A 16664-nucleotide genomic window follows, 5' to 3' on the forward strand; every position below is an offset into this window, starting at 1 on the left:
CTGGCCTTGTAAACTCATGCCATGCTAGCCAAAAAAAACTCAGACAGAACAAAAGTTACAGCTTTGAGGCTTGTGTACGTACAACATCCCTGTCATGATTACGTGGAAATCGGATTAACATACGTGACATGCGTGTGTTTTTGTAGCTACTTTTGCCACCGGACAGCAACAAGAGTGCCAGGGTTTGAGGAGTTAGATTCCTGTGGAACAATCCAAAGTACAATCTCATTAAACCTGACAGAGAGAGCTAGAGAGAAGGAGAGAGAGAGAGAGAGAGAGAGAGAGAGAGAGAGAGAGAGAGAGAGAGAGAGAGAGAGAGGGTAAGAGAGAGGGGGGGGGGTAAGAGAGAGAAAGAGAGAGAGAATAAAGTGAGGTAAGCTCTTTTGTAGGCCAAACACCGCCACTCAACTGGGATTAAAACTTTCGGTCTCTCCAGTGTATTGTAATCCTTGCCTCACTGGATATCCTGCAGGGAACTGGAAAACACCACTGTCAATCCCAATCTGGTCAAAAAAAATAATATTCCCATTATTCCCCTTCTCTGGAAAGTGGGCCACTTTACAGCGATAAACAGAAGCAAGACATCCCTCCTAAACAAATCCCTCTGGTAATCACTTGCCTCTGATCTGTGCCATGTTTATACTAGCGGCCCATATGCGCCCGTGTATGAGATCTCAACAAATAAAAGGTGCGTAATGGAGGACATTAGTGGAGCCGGTGTATTGAGGCAGGATTTAATTTGCATGGCAGATTAGCCTGCTAGTGCCACTGGTGGGGCCACAGCCTCTGGGGCAAAGACCCCCCTTCCACACAGCTCCTCTGGTCTTTTATTCTTTTATTAATAGGATCTAGGCTCCACAAATCCATTAAGTCAATTGAGAACACCAATATATAATCTGATTTCAAATCCAGCATGAAAATACTTAACCAGGGACCATGGCTCAATGCTTGTTTTTTCCCCTGCCTGCAATGGTGGGCCCCTGTAAGGAAGGGTGGAAGGGGGTAGAGAGAGAGAGAGAGAGAGAGAGAGAGAGAGAGAGAGAGAGAGAGAGAGAGAGAGAGAGAGAGAGAGAGAAAGGGTAAGAGAGAGGACGAGAGAGAGGGAGGAGAGACCAGCAGATAGCAGGAGAGGGAGAGAAAGGGATAGAGCGAGAGAAAAAACACTGCTGGAGGCATTTTGGTCTCTGCCCCCAACCCACCAGTACTGACTGAGACCAAGTTACGCCTCAATGCTTCGGATAGTCTCAGTTTCACACACAAATACACATGCATGCACACACATACACACATACATACATAAACATACATACAGTGCCCTCCAAAAGTATTGGAACAGTGAGGCGAATTCCTTTATTTTTGCTGTAGACTGAAAACATTTGGGCTTGACATCAAATAATGAACGTGAGACCAGAGATCAACGTTTCAGCTTTTATTTCCAGGTATTTACATCAGGATCTGATGCACAACTAAGAAAATATCACATTTTGTTTGAATCCACCCATTTGTCATGTGAGCAAAAGTATTGGAACAGATATACTTAAAACATATTTAAGTGAATAAGACTTAATATTTAGTTGCAAATCCTTTGCTTTCAATAACTGCAGCAAGTCTGTGACCCATTGACGTCACCAAACTTTTGCATTCCTTCCTTTTTGATGCTTTCCCAGGCTTTCACTGCAGCCTCTTTCAGTTGTTGTTTGTTTTGTGGGGTTCCTCCCTTCAGTCTCCTCTTAAGCAGGTAAAATGCATGCTCTATAGGGTTTAAGTCTGGAGATTGACTTGGCCAGTCTAATACCTTCCATTTCTTGCCCCTGATGAACTCCTTTGTTGTTTTGGCAGTGTGTTTTGGGTCGTTATCTTGCTGCATGATGAAGGCTCTGCCAATCAGTTTGGTTGCATCTTTCCTTAAATTGGCAGACAAAATGTTTCTGTAGACTTCCGAGTTCATTTTGCTGCTGCCATCATGTGTTACATCCTCAATGAAGATTAATGAGCCCGTCCTAGAAGAAGCCATGCAAGCCCAAGCCATGACATTACCTCCACCGTGTTTCACAGATGAGCTTGTGTGTTTGGGATCATGAGCAGTTCCTTTCTTTCTCCAAACTTTAGCCTTTCCATCACTTTGGTAAAAGTTAATCTTTGTCTCATCAGTCCATAAAACTTTGTCCCAGAATTTTTGAGGTTCATCTCTGTACTTTTTGGCAAATTCCAGCCTGGCCTTCCTATTCTTCTTGCTAATGAGTGGTTTGCATCTTCTGGTGTAGCCCTTGTACTTTAGTTCATGAAGTCTTCTGCGAACAGTAGATAGTGATACCTTCACTCCTGCCATCTGGAGGTTGTTGCTGATCTCACTAACAGTTGTTTTAGGGTCTTTCTTTACAGCTCTCACAATGTTTCTGTCATCAACTGCTGATGTTTTCCTTGGTCTACCTGTTCGACGTCTGTTACTTAGTACACCAGTAGTTTTCTTCTTCTTCAGGACATTCCAAATGGTTGTACTGGCTATGGCCAATGTTTCTGCAATGGCTCTGATTGATTTTCCATCTTCTCTAAGACTCACAATTGCTTGTTTTTCACCCAAAGACAGCGCTCCGGTTTTCATGTTGTTTTCACCTCTGAATACAGTCTGCATAGACAAAACCTATCTTACCCAATCTGAACCTGAGTGTAGACATTCAGTGGTATTTATTGATTGAATAATGTATGTAATAGGACACACCTGGGCAACAAAACACACCTGTCAGTCATATGTTCCAATACTTTTGCTCACGTGACAAATGGGTGGGTTTGAACAAAAAGGTGATATTTTCTAATTTGTGCATCAGATCCTGATGTAAATACCTGGAAATAAAAGCTGAAACGTTGATCTCTGGTTTCACATTCATCGTTTGATGTCAAGCCCAAATGTTTTCAGTCTACAGCAAAAATAAAGGAATTGGCCTCACTGTTCCAATACTTTTGGAGGGCACTGTACATACACACCCACCACTAGGATGGCCATTTATTAAACACCTCGAGGAGAAATAGACATCCATAAAATCATGAACAGTATTTCATTTTTTCTAGCTCACACACCTAGCCACACAGTGACACATATAGTCAGCAGGACCATCCATTGTTTGGATACATTTAAAAGACTGTAATTGGTGACTGGACTTTGTAGAGAGATCAGAATCAACGTGGGCTGTAGCACATAGTCAAATGTTCACATTTAAATCCGCATTTTCGGATAATAGCAGTGGTACCAGTTTGGGACTATCTCGTTGTTATGATCAGTGACCTATGCCCTTTTGTAAGCTCTCTCTTGGAAGTCGCTTTGGATAAAAGCGTCTGCTAAATGAATAAATGTAAATGTAATGTAAATGTACCACACACCATGTGGGGAGGTGATGCCCAGATATTCCTATTTATTTCTGTGCAGTTGGAGAATGTATCTATATTGATATTCATTTATGACAATTCAGTATTGTTGATTCAATGTATCTTTTCCATCTCTTGTAAGGTTTTTTCTACTACCGGCTGACTTCTACTTTTAAGGGTGAGTTAATAAAGCAGTTTTGTCTGCCCTGAATTACAACTGTGTTCTCCCACCGATCGGCATCTTATTTACATAGAGAGCAACAGCAACGGGAACAGTGTTTTGCTAACAGTTCATGCATTAACCTACAGGGGAGGCTAAGCACCGCGCATCTCAAATCCGTGTACATGCACCCACACATACCCCCACACACACACAGTAACACACACACACAGGAACACACACATACTCACACAAACACACTCCCCAGAAAGGGTTTAGCATCTCCAGAACACTTGTCTGGTTTTCTACACACAGGGCCCCTGACAGGTCTTGCTAGAGATGCAGGGACTTCAGTTAGTCCATCAGTCATTAATAAAACGGTGTCTGTCTCTCTCTTTCTCTTTCTCAGAGACACAACTGAGAGGCTCGTCTGTGGATGTTGACAACAACATCAGTGGAGGCATTTAGGGAGCAAACAGGTTGTGAACAAAACCCACATACACACATGCATGGCCACACAGACAGGGGGGGGGGAGTGAGGGGGGGGGGGGAGTGAGAGTGAGAGAGAGCTCTGCGGTGAGTAAAAGCTGTTATTTAATTTGTAAAACACAGCGCTCAGAAAAAGCCTGACCGAAGCAGGCAATTAGAGGCTTCCCGAGGACTTGACTGTTTTCCCTTAACCTTTACACAACGATTTATGTCAAAGGATTTGTCACCTCCGCAGTGGGGCCTTCACACACAGCTTTTCAAAACACACAATAGGAGAAGGGGAGAGAAAAGGGGAGTATGAAAAAAAGTACAATCCTCCTGTGAGGATTTGGAACTTATATAACTCCCAATTATCAAAACTTCTCCTTGCCTGCTGCCTTGTAGGCCTCCCTTTCTGTTTGTTCAACTCACAAAATATCTACAGTAGCACTGAGGAGTGTGTAATGCCCGTGTGCCCACATGACTGGCGAAAACACTCCTGCTCTTTCTGCCCCGCTGAGTCCCGCTGTATAATGGGGGTCTTGAAGGCTCTCGGCTCTGAGCAGCTCTGCCTAACAAAGCCTTGGTGGCATGCAACGGGCAGGAGGAGAGTGCCTTCTCCGGGAACTTGCCAAAAAACGAATTTTCCACTTCTTTCTCCTCCTTTTTTCTCCTTCTGTGGGATGCTGTTGCAGCAGCACGACAGTGTGAGGTTTTAGACATCTCAGATAAAGGTGGAAGTGTGTGTGGGTCTGTGTGTGTGTGTGTGTGTGGGGGGGGGGGTCTTTTAAGACTCACCAGAGTCAGAGTCAGCAGCTCAGCAAGGAGAGTACACAAATTGGAAAGTGCACAGAATATATTCCAGGACAGAATACATTCCGCCCCCCCCCGCCCCCCCAAAATACATTTGGGAGGGGGGGGGGGGGCTTTGTGTCTACCCAACTTTTTTTAAATCACAAAATAGTGGAGAATCGTCAAAGCTGCATGAGTCTACTATACGTTATTTTTTTTATCTTTTATCTATAACCCCTTCTTTCCCATGAGGCTCTCATCCTTTCCTTCTCTGTCTCTGACGACGGTAATGTACCTGTTTACCTGTTGGGTGGTCTTGAGCCTGGCTAAACCAAAGCCCCAGTCCCTGCGATCTAAGTGTAGAGTAGCTGCTAATCCGATTTCAGGAAACAGCCAAGCCCCCTCCAGCTTCCCAGCTTACCTCGAGTCCTCGGAGAGGACAGACAGAAGGACAGGAGAGGAGCGAAAGAGAGAGGAGTGGGGTCGAGGGGAGGCGGCAGGCTGAGAGGGTAGGGAAAAGAGGTTTAGTTTGTGTTGTGGTGGTGCCGTCATTCAGCAGGTACTCCGGCCAGTGCTTGAGGACCACCTAACCTGAGCTCTTTTATATCTGGGCCTATAATGAGGTCCTAGATGGGCGGAGGGGGGGGGGGGGGGGGATATTACCTTCTTAGTGACTGAGCTCTTTTCTGAGTCCACTCTGCCCTCTCTGGGACGTTACAGGGGCCAAACATAAAGCAGTGCTTCATGGCGCTGAGGCTTATCTGGCCTCGGAAAGTATGTGAGACATGCTGGGAAACAAAGGGGCGTCTCTGAGCCCGCTGGCAGGGCCAGCATATCCCTTTCACAGGCCACAGATCACCCTGGGCTCCCTCCACTGACAGACCTCTGGACGTCCATGATGGGGGGTAGGGGTGGGTGGAGGGGTGGAGGGGGGATCGCACCTGGGGAGGGCTGTGCAGCGCTACAGGTCATGCAGAGCACCTTCCAGCAACACAGACCACCCCTAAAACGATGCAGGTACAGCTAGAGGTACAGTAGACCTCCTCTGGCCACAGACCAGAGCACCTATCAATGCATTTAGGCCACGTTTCAGCTACTGACTGCCCAGGGAGACTTCTTATGCATGTGGCTCTTCAGCTTTCAAGTGATAAATTAAACATTGCAAACTTCGAAATGTAATATTATAAACATCAGGTAAGAGGAAACACGTTGTGGTTTCTTTCAAAGGAGGAGTGAGAAATGTAGAGACGCTCAACCCACACTGAGGAAAGCATGGCCTCAACTGGCCAAAGATGGGCAGTGCAACCACAAGCCTACATTTCCTCTATTTCTTCTTCTCTATGAGACCACCGTCGTGAGACACAAAAATATGTTTAATGCTGAAAATAACTGACATTGACTGAGTCTGTGTGGTGTATTTATCAATCAGGGATTACTACTTTCAATTAAAGGTTAACCACTTTCCACCGTTTGATAATCCTTCAAGACGGGAATGTCACATCAGGCAACAAAAGGAATGACCGGTTCGACCCAAAAAACGCAACAGTGACGACAAATGAATACACAGTAGCAGTGTGTGACGTGACGAGACTGGCGTGGTAGTAAGGGGGAAAGCAGCGCATGTGTGACATGAAGAGAGCAGTGTCAGTGTGTCACGGCTGATCCCTGGTGTCCTGTCAAACAGCACAGACCCTAAGGGCCCTCCCTTACAGCAGGGAATACAACAGCCCATACGGCATCTGTCGCACCCGCTGAGACATGAACGGGCTGTGTGTGTGTGTGTTTCTGTGTGTGTTTGAGCGCGAGTGCATGCGTGCGTGTATGTTGATGTGTGTGTGGGCATGCCAACGGAAAGGGTTTGAGCAAGCATTTGAAGTACAGAGTTCCATGTCTGAGTGTGTGTTGGAGGGCTTGTACCCTGAGTCCTGCCTAGCAGCCACTTTACGTCCCGGAGACAAGGAAACTGAAGGGGTCTGGGAGATAACAGAGATACCTGTCTACCTCCTCCAGCTGACCTAACACCACCATGGTTTCACTTATAGTCTCGCCCCCCTGGTGGCTACCTGATCAGGCCCAGTCAACTCTTTAAAGCCCCTCTAATGTTTATCAGGACAATCTCTGTTCTGGTTTTAACGACTGGTTGCCCTCCTCCCAGCCACTGGTGACCTTGGTCACCCACTCTGGCCACAGTGAGGTGGGGGCGGACCATAAAGGAACAGTAAAGAGGGGTGTCTGAGGGTTAAAAGCCCCCCTGTCACCAACAAAGGTAAATAACACTTGGCTGTGAATGAGAGTTGGCTGTGTTCTCTGTTTCTCGGTGGTGAGTCTGTCCTCAGGTCCCCCTCAGAGAGAGACCACATTTTATTACCTGGGCCTGAGAATAACCCCAATGGAAATGGCCCGGGCTGCGGTAAAATCGATAATCTGCTATCTTTATAGACTTGGCCAGCCAACCAAGACCATAGAAGTCTGAGAGAGTTTGTTTGCTTGTTTGTTTGGCCTGTTGCACTGTCAAGTATTTTTAGGATATTACCATTGTTAGTGAAATGGTCTGTTGTGGTCTGCTCTCTATCATTTGAATTAAAATATTGAGTTTTGCTAGAAGTTAAATCAATTCACTTTATTAACTTTATAAATTAAATAACTTTTTTTATTTAGTAGTGATGCTTCTTAACATGAAATCCACAGTTTCAGTGTGAGAATGACACTTCAAAATAAAAGCCACGAGCCACCAAATTCGGTCAAATATGGTCACATTAACTAATTCTCCAACAGCAGGGTTTGCAGGGCTATTGATCTCCACAAACATTTACCAACCTGGCTAACTATTAACCTTTTCCATCACTACCGTTACTGAGGAAATATGCCAATGGTTGTTTTAAGGGAGGAGCTTCTGGGAGAGGCACCAAGAGGCAGCATTGTCTATACTGGGAGTTGTCATAGGCAGACCGGTTGAGATTAACTCCTTTTCTTCCCATCTCCTCTCAGACTGACGTCTCTCTGGATTCCGAGAAGGAAGCAGGTCCACTAAAACTCACTCTCCATTAGGGGAGCTAAATGGCTCTTCTGTGAGCAGTGAGCTAAAGCAAGAAACATAAAAGACCCCTACGCACACGTACTCCTCAAGTGAGATTAGAGAGGGCTCTCGTCTCTTGCCCGTCAAACGTTTATAAGTGCAGAGGAGCACTTTACTGACAAGGGCGGTAACAGCATCTCTTTCCAGTCCTTGAGTCAAAAACATCCTGCTTCAAATCAGGGGATGAAAAAACCCCAGAGAATAATCAGACCCCATATATTTCCTGGACTGTTTTCACGATGATGAGGTGGTTTCTTTCACACCCGGACGACTGGGTACCTTGCAGGACATCCTGGTGCTTTTTTGAAAGAACAACAATGCTTAGTAAGAGATAGACTGCAATTTCAAAAGATATTTACTTGTATTTTTGTTTGCACCTCCTTATCTTCCTGATTTCTTACTCAAGACCTCACTTCTGTGGGGAAACAGTCTGTGTCCTTAAATTGCTAGCTCGCAGCAACTATTTCAGCTAGAGGCCCCTGATTGCATTTCAGACGTGAAGTAAATACTACTTGCTCAGTTACCAGGTGAAATCGAGCAGGCAGATGTGTCTGCAGCTCCAGTACACACTCACTAGACCCTGCTCTCTCTTCACAAGATCTAGCAGAGTCAGCAATGGCTGAGTCATGTCACTAAATGTTTGTATGTGGCTGAACAGTGTGGAGCAACTTGTTGCTGTTGCTCCAGGGAATATAAAGTTGAAATGATACATAACTTTGCTGTGTGTCCCTATACTGGTGTATTCCTCGGTAAATAGACGTACATGTATTTGGGAATCTGTTCATCATGAGTTATGTAGTGACCCCTTTTTCCCCCAAAAGATCATTGGTGACGTGAACTGTAGATATCATGTGCAAAAGGTGTGTGTGTGTGTGGGGTGGGGATTATTTGTCAGTGATGGAGTAAAACAACAATAACCCCGGTGAGTGGGGTCTGTAACCATACACTCCTATAAAGTCAACGCCAGCAAATAAAGAGCTGCCACTCCACTCAGGTTACAAACAACAAGGCCAGCCTTATACCCAACAAATTTCTAGGAAAGTCAAACAAAGGTCTCATGTTAAACAATAAACATAAAAACAAACACAAAGTCAGAATGGTGATTGTGTTATACAATAATAACAATGTGATAGTGTGATAAACAAAGATTATTTACAAACCGATTGTGCAGTACATCTTTTACTTTAGTTCAGTGACAGCATCTTTCTTGACCAGCCTGTAACAGCCATGGAAATAAATAAAAGTAAAGTAGAACTTTAGGAACCACTTCTTGGACCATCAGGCCACCCTACCCCCGCCCCCCCATCAGTAAAGGTTGCGACCCTGTTCTTTATTTTTCCCAGGGCTGTTGGGCTAATGAAGTAACAACAAACTGGGCCCTGCGGCTAATTTGGAGTGGCACTTCCTGGCCCCTCCTGTCTCCACGGAGACGCATTTCATTTTTTCTTATCTCTGCCTCAGTCATGTGGCTTTCCGCATGGACGCCCATGTCTACCCACCCCCTTCACCACCCCACCCCCATCACAGGGCTAATGGAATCTTCGTTAATGTCATTAATCTGCGGACCGGGACATGAACCAAACACACTCCGTACTCAGTGGGCCTGTCTTGGCCGGCCTCTGGCACTAGCGGAGAAGGAAAGTTTCCTTGAGGGAGGATTAGATGAGGGGATCCCCTGTTAAACGGGATTATAGCAAGACACTGATTGTCTCCGGTCATTTTTCCCCGGTAAATTTTTGGGTGGAGGAGGGTCTGTGTGACAGGTGAAAACAAGGTTTAGGTTGCAACGATTTAAATGTACCTAATTAACCAATTGCATTTCAGTCAGGTAAAGCCTATAGGCATCTCGTTTCTCCAATAATGGTAGCATTTCACAACCCAGATTGACCTGCTTCAGCATCGGTTTCATCTGTATTTTTCTTTTAACAAATATTTTAAAGTTGCTGATGCAAAGTGTTACAAAGAACTGTAGGCCTGAGGTTAACCATATGTCTTCTTTGACTTACTACAATATTTCTGTTGGGAAAATAAATATTGTTGTAAAAAATGCTATAGTGACATTTTGAAAGTTACATTTTGATTTTGGATAATGAATATGTTTAGGTCTTCCTTTATATGATGCATATCCACTAGACATCTGTCTTTGCTATCAAGACAAAGGGATTTTCTCCTCCACCCGACATATTTTAAAACAAGGGAAACGTCAAAAGGCTGCTCAATCAGGTGACTGTGATTTCTTCCTCATTAAAGAGCCTTATTCACACATTCCCTCAGCTCCATGAATGGACAGTCTCAGGCCCACATGTCATACACTTTCATTCATAAAGGAAAAAACAAGGAGGGTAGGGGGAGGGGGAAAGGGGGGTGACTGAGGAAAGAAAGAGTCTCTCTGGAAGGATGGGTAACCCAGGGGACATTTTCTTTTGTGGCTCTCGGCTTATGGGGCCAAATGCCAGCAGGGTTACCCCAGCGTTCTCTGTCTGTGTGTGTCTGTGTGTGTCCCCCTTTCTGTGACACATGGTAATTAGGAAGATCTTAATGGTGAGGAGGGATTTATTAATGTCCAAGGAAAGCTTTAAACGTCACTTTAATTAAAGGAGATTCGGAGGGCAGCCTGTGTGGGGATGTCATCCATTTTATAAAATCCCTGTTTAGACACAACAGAAAAATCGGAGGGGGTGTCCAAATGGAAGCACAAAAGGACTTTCTGGAGGAAGGTTGTCTAGACCTGTGGTCAGAGACAAAAAAGATAACCTGACCCTAACAGAGACTTAAACTGACAGTAATTATCTGCATACAAATACCACACAGGCATTGAGGATACAACAACTCTTCTGACAAGCAATGATCCAAATAAAGACACTCTTGTGTTCCTCTCTGTGCTCCTCTATTCATTTCAACAATAACCTTACTTCGACCTGTTTTTTGGGATTAATTTATTATCTGAATATTCTGTGTCCATTCATGCAGCAGGAAAAACCCTAGATTATTTCCTGCTTGGTTAAGTTGCATCCGGTCAGTCCCTCTCACAAAATGTTACCATTAGCTATGCTCCTCTGGTGGCTAAACAACTGATCCCAGAACCTCTGAGTCAAATAAATGTATGACACATTGAAAAGTATCAAACAGATGGAGAAGGGTGCAGTTCATCGCTGAAAAAACAAACATTTGAAAACAACATGAAAGACAATATTTAAAAGTTAACATCTGATAAAGCATTATGAAACCTTATATATATTATATCTTCATACCTTGATAACCTTACTTCAGTCATTACAATGTGTCACTTTCTAGTGTGACGGGATCAATTTAAAAGGTTACAAAATTATTTAAATCAATCAGAAAATTCTCATGAATTTACTATGGTAGCAGGAAACTGACCCACGTCAGGTTTCCACAAAAATTATATATACTAAATAATGTAACAGTAGATTAAATTCAAGAAAAAAAGGAAAAAGCACAAGGCAAAAATTGCTACAAGAATATCTAAATTCACTCTTAAAGCCTAGTGTTGTGATAAACATGGTGGGGTTGTAAAATAGGGAGAGATATACCAGAGGAAGGTGGCTGGAGCTGCTGGGAACCTGGAGAGGCGATCTGATAAAAGGCTGGAGGGGAAACGCCAGTAACCCTAACGCCAAGGGATTCCCTGGGAGAGAGACAATACAGAGAGACAATACAGAGAGACAGGTTATCAGGCCATTTCTGAGGTGCCACTCAACTGAAACACAGACAAAATGTGCTCCGTTGAATTTGTTGTCGTTCATTCGGTAACTTGGTAAACAGCCTATCAAACATGCATAGACTTTGTAAGGAGAAGACGTAATCTCACTCATAATTACAAACATGAAATCCGAAAGTACACAAGCTAAATACTTTTACAGCATTATCTTGATCCTTCAATTAGTAATAATTAGTATCAGATACCTATGCAGCTGTCGTCATGAACAGAATGTGAAGAATCATAGACTCATCTTTCTTAGTTCACTCTGAGTTATTTTCATGGCCTGGAATAACATCTGGTGGAAGCAAAGTGAAACGATGAGGTTTGTTTTCCATCAGTATCATAACTGGTCACAGAAATATACACCTTTGCAAAAAAAGGACACCTTGACTACAAAGTATAACAAACTTCTAGTTTACTGTGGTAAGTTTGAGGAATACGTTTGTGAACACTTTTTCATTCAGACAAAGGTCATTATCAAAAAGTTAGATGGATGAGGCCTTTGAAGTAACTTACTTGTTTCGATCTTTATGCTGACATGATTGTCAGGCAGTACCGTATCTAATACTGGTTAGAGGAGCGGAAGAGAAATCTCCAGATTTAACAATGTCAGTTCATCCTAGTTTGTTGTCTTACTGAGGGGTCAATCGTAACACAGGGACTTACTAACATCAAACTTTTCAAAGCAGGTCATTCAGCTGACCAATAGTAATTAAACACATTTAAAACAAAACGGGGGGGGGAAAAGACTTGTGCACTTATACAATTTGAGATCTGTTACGATGCCTAAAACGGGTTGTCTGTATCAGTGGTCCTGGTTGTGATTAGACTGGGCAATATTGTTGGAAGTGATGAGGAATAACTTCAAGGTACTGTTTGACAAGAGATGAATGGATGTCGACCTCAACACACTAAGAGGTGAGAAGCCTAGTGGCACTATACAGGAGAGGTCCTCTTCAAACATTTCCTGTGTGGGTCTGTAAACAAAATGTCACCACACCTTAGATCATTATAACAAGAAAGTGCTTTTCGACTGTGTTTTAAAATTTAGGAAGTTGGAAAGATAGTAAATGAATGACCAGGAGATAAAAAGGACACTGAAACAGTCCTTGTCATCAGTCTATTCAAAAAACACTTTCATTATTAATTTAAAATTGTTAGGTACAGATGTCAGATTACTGTTTTTTTTTAAATAAAAGACACATTTGGTTTGTTAAAGTAACTGAATGATTAAAAGTATCTACTGAATAATTAAATGTGTGTCTGTCAATGTTTGCTCCTTCTCCCAAAGCACAGAATTTACTTACATTTCTCCAAGCATGGTACTTTTGTCACACCACACACATTGTATTCCAGTATTACACCTGCCACTTTGGTTTTGCATTAAATAACATTGTATGATATGCTTCAATATGCTGGGTACCATCGTCCCTAAATCACAGAAAAACGTTCTTTACTATGTATAAAATGATTGCCCAGACTGATGATTCCCCGAATGCATGGGTGCCTTCTCTATATTTTTCAACTTTATTCTTTCACCCACATAAATGATCAAAACAAATGACAATCTTAGCACGAGGAAGTGACGGGGCCCACAAAAGGGAGTCTGACAGGCATTTCCACAACAGATGTTTTTACAGAGGGGTGTCTTCTCTCCACTGAGCAGTCTCACACATGAGAGGCCCCCAAAAGCTTCAGAGAAATGTTCTGAAAACCAACATGTAAATTTGTAACTGCAATCTCTCAGACTGGTGATGCTAGTCGTTTCAATTTTTTTTCACAGTTGTTTTTTCACAGGGAAGTAAAAAAAAAAAACTTATCATATAACTAATGAATAAACGAAGCAGACAGGTCTAAACAAACATGTCAGCATATACATTAAAAAAGCTGTCAGGGTGGAAGGAGAGTTTCAATATGCAAAAAAAGAGGAAGAAAAAAAAAGCTACATCATTAAGAGTTATCATTAAAAAGATGAGTCCCTATCGACCCAGGTTGTGTGTAAGTGCTGTCCTATTGACAGGAAGACAGAAGATGTTGGAAGAGCCATATTTCATAAATTTGGCCCCCTTCACTTCATCACTGAGGAGGAAAGGGAATGCTTCTAGGCTGTATATAATAACACGTGTGTTCTTTATTTCCTTTAGATCAATGGTAATAAGTGGGGGCCAAGCAAGATGGATGCCGCGGGCAGGTTCACCTATCGACTGCAGAACAGAGACACACACCAAAGACAGATGTCACTGGAGAGCCCATTTTACTTACTGAGAAGAACCCAGGTCAGTAATAACAATCCTTTTGAACCATTTGAATTACTGTTCTTTTGTAATCACAGGGCAAAGTAAATGCAATAGACTATGGAGACAAATGGAAGCCCCCTTTTAAAATATTGTACAAAGTATTTACTACAGAAGGCAGCTTTTAGTACAGAGAGGTAGATTTGAAAAATATAAGAACATTTTGTAAATCAATGAGATTGGATTTAGATGGGGTTTTTTTTCATGTGGGTTTAAGGAGAGGTCTGTGTCTGCATACCCCGTCTGGCCCTCCCTGTGCACACAAACCCAATGTCTGGTTGGGGGGTGGGGGTGGGCAGGTTGGGGGCGGGGGTGGAAATGAGGGGTAGCCTGGTGCCTACTTCCTGGGGACAGGATCTAGACAGGAGGCAGACGCGAGGGCAAGCTAGGCCACACAGGTGGCCCGGATCTGAATCAGATCAGCCCAGAGGGAACCAGTTCCAAACCCTAGCTCTGGATACAACTACCGCAAGTTACTGACACATAGCATTAACAGCCTAAATCCATAATCTCAAGATTCTGTCCGTCACTGTGGAATTATTTTAAATGAACCCACATGGGGTACATGAAGTAAATTAGTTAAATTAAATGTAAAACTAATATTTAAATTGCATTACAATTATTGAATAATGTAACTAAAAACTAAATAATGTTTTATTTTTCAAAATTATTAGTACAGGAGCATCTGCACAGAAGACATGTTAATATAAAATGTTGCTAATAAAACTATTTATCTAGCAAGTCATTAATAAGGAGGCTTGTTAGACATTAGGGTGAAAGGCTGGCTTATGCTTGTGTGAACTCCCTTTATGTAAGACTTCAAAAGTTTAATTAAACTTTAATTTGCATGATTTCACTGAATTAAGTTACCTTTTGTAATGAATTAGAAAGGGTTAAGTGAAAAGTGGTTAGAAGTTAAATGTTTAAATTCTGTTGAAAACATTCTTTCTGAGTTAAACTTAATAACATTTGCTGATTCCTACATTGCCACATAGGTAATTTGATTGAAAAATATCAAATAAATATGAATCATTGTATTATACATGCAATACTACACAATCACTAAGAAAATATAATAAAGTTGAAATATGAAGTCACTCTGGCTGAACTGCAAATCAAACATTAATAGAATAATTACAGAACTGTTCCAACAGACAGCTCAGAGTATTATTGTCTAAAGTTGGGTAAAGGGTAATTAATTTGGCAATAAATCGTTCACAGTGTTTGGTGACTGATGAGGATGGGGAAATGAGAACATTTGAGTTCAGACACACACTACCCCCACCCTACCCCATTGTCTGTGTGAGAATGGAAATCTGTGCCGGCAGTACAATATCCACATTATGTCTTCTGACTCGGCATTGTTGCATGGTATGCTTGATCATACCTCTGCATATTACTACAGTGAAAATAGAAAATGCTTCGAAGTAAAACAGCATTATGTTTTGAAACTGCTTGTTCATTTAACAAGTAGGTCACTGAAAAATAGGGTTTCAAAATGGAAAATGAAATCAATTCTGCCTTGATAAGAGCGTTCATTTATTTCAGCACCTTGTCGACGTCCAGAATTAATCCCATGGATTTTATTTTGGAATCATGTCTAATCCAAGGAATAGTGTAATAAGTAACAATGGTCTTGACCTTCAGCCTTCAGATCATAGGCATCAATATATGCAATTGTAAACACAGGTTTTTGTGTCACAGTGCACCAATGACGCAAAAGGTCAAATGATCAACATTTTAGGAGACACTTGCTAAACTTTGTGCACTGTCTATGCATTCTGATTTGGAGGGAAATGTTGAAAGGGATATATACAGTCATGTGTCTCTCACACTGCATTATGGTCTGACAGGGTTTCATTGAATGATGCAAAACACAACGATAAGTGTTTTCTGTAAAATATAACAGTTCTGCATCTGCCAATAAGAGGAGTTTGTTTATGTTTTCATTTTATCGACCTATTTAAAGCACTTTTGGGATTGGGCCCACCACAGAAAAAAATATTTTGGTACGTCTGAGCGTAATTATGTTTTATATAAATACTTAGATACGTTGAAGTGATAGAGCTGAGTCTTATAATATAATGCTTATACATGTATTTATTTAAATATTGTAAATGGGTGTGGGACACCGAATGGACACATCTCATCATTAAGCAATTCATATCCAAATACATTACACACAAAAAAACTAAAAAATCTGATAAAAATTAAAACAAACTATGTATTTATACTTTTAGTGAGCTTTCAACATAATAATGTGAATGTTCAACTTGAATGAAATATAAAACTCCTGTCTTTCCTGATAGCATGTTGTGTTTCCTTTGGGCAAATGTTTTACTTTTATATAACATATTCAACAACCATAGCTCTAAAGACATTTCAAAGTAGTTAAAAGTAAAAATTAGAATGTTGCAATGCAAAAACTAAATTTATGAATGAGTATGAATGTAGAAACACTTGTTATTATGATTTATTATATATTTGACAAAATATCAATAAATAATTACAGTTAATGAGCAAATCTGCTCTGATAACTTGTGTTTCACATACGTAAAATTATACAAAGTACAATAGAAACAATACACTTTTTTACAACCTCCACTTCAAAAGCATGCAACATGGTTAAAATGATACATGTAAAGTTCGAAGAGTTTGTAAAATTGCGGTGAGACTCATGTGTTGATTTTTTTGGTGGGACAAAAGACCAGCAGGGTTAGTGTTAAGTCTGTCTGTGGTGGAACACCTTGAAGGCCAGGGGAATCTCTCCCTCTCTCTAACCTCTGGGCC

The sequence above is a fragment of the Hypomesus transpacificus genome, chromosome 11 (genome assembly GCF_021917145.1).
Source record: "Hypomesus transpacificus isolate Combined female chromosome 11, fHypTra1, whole genome shotgun sequence".
Taxonomy (NCBI): domain Eukaryota; kingdom Metazoa; phylum Chordata; class Actinopteri; order Osmeriformes; family Osmeridae; genus Hypomesus; species Hypomesus transpacificus.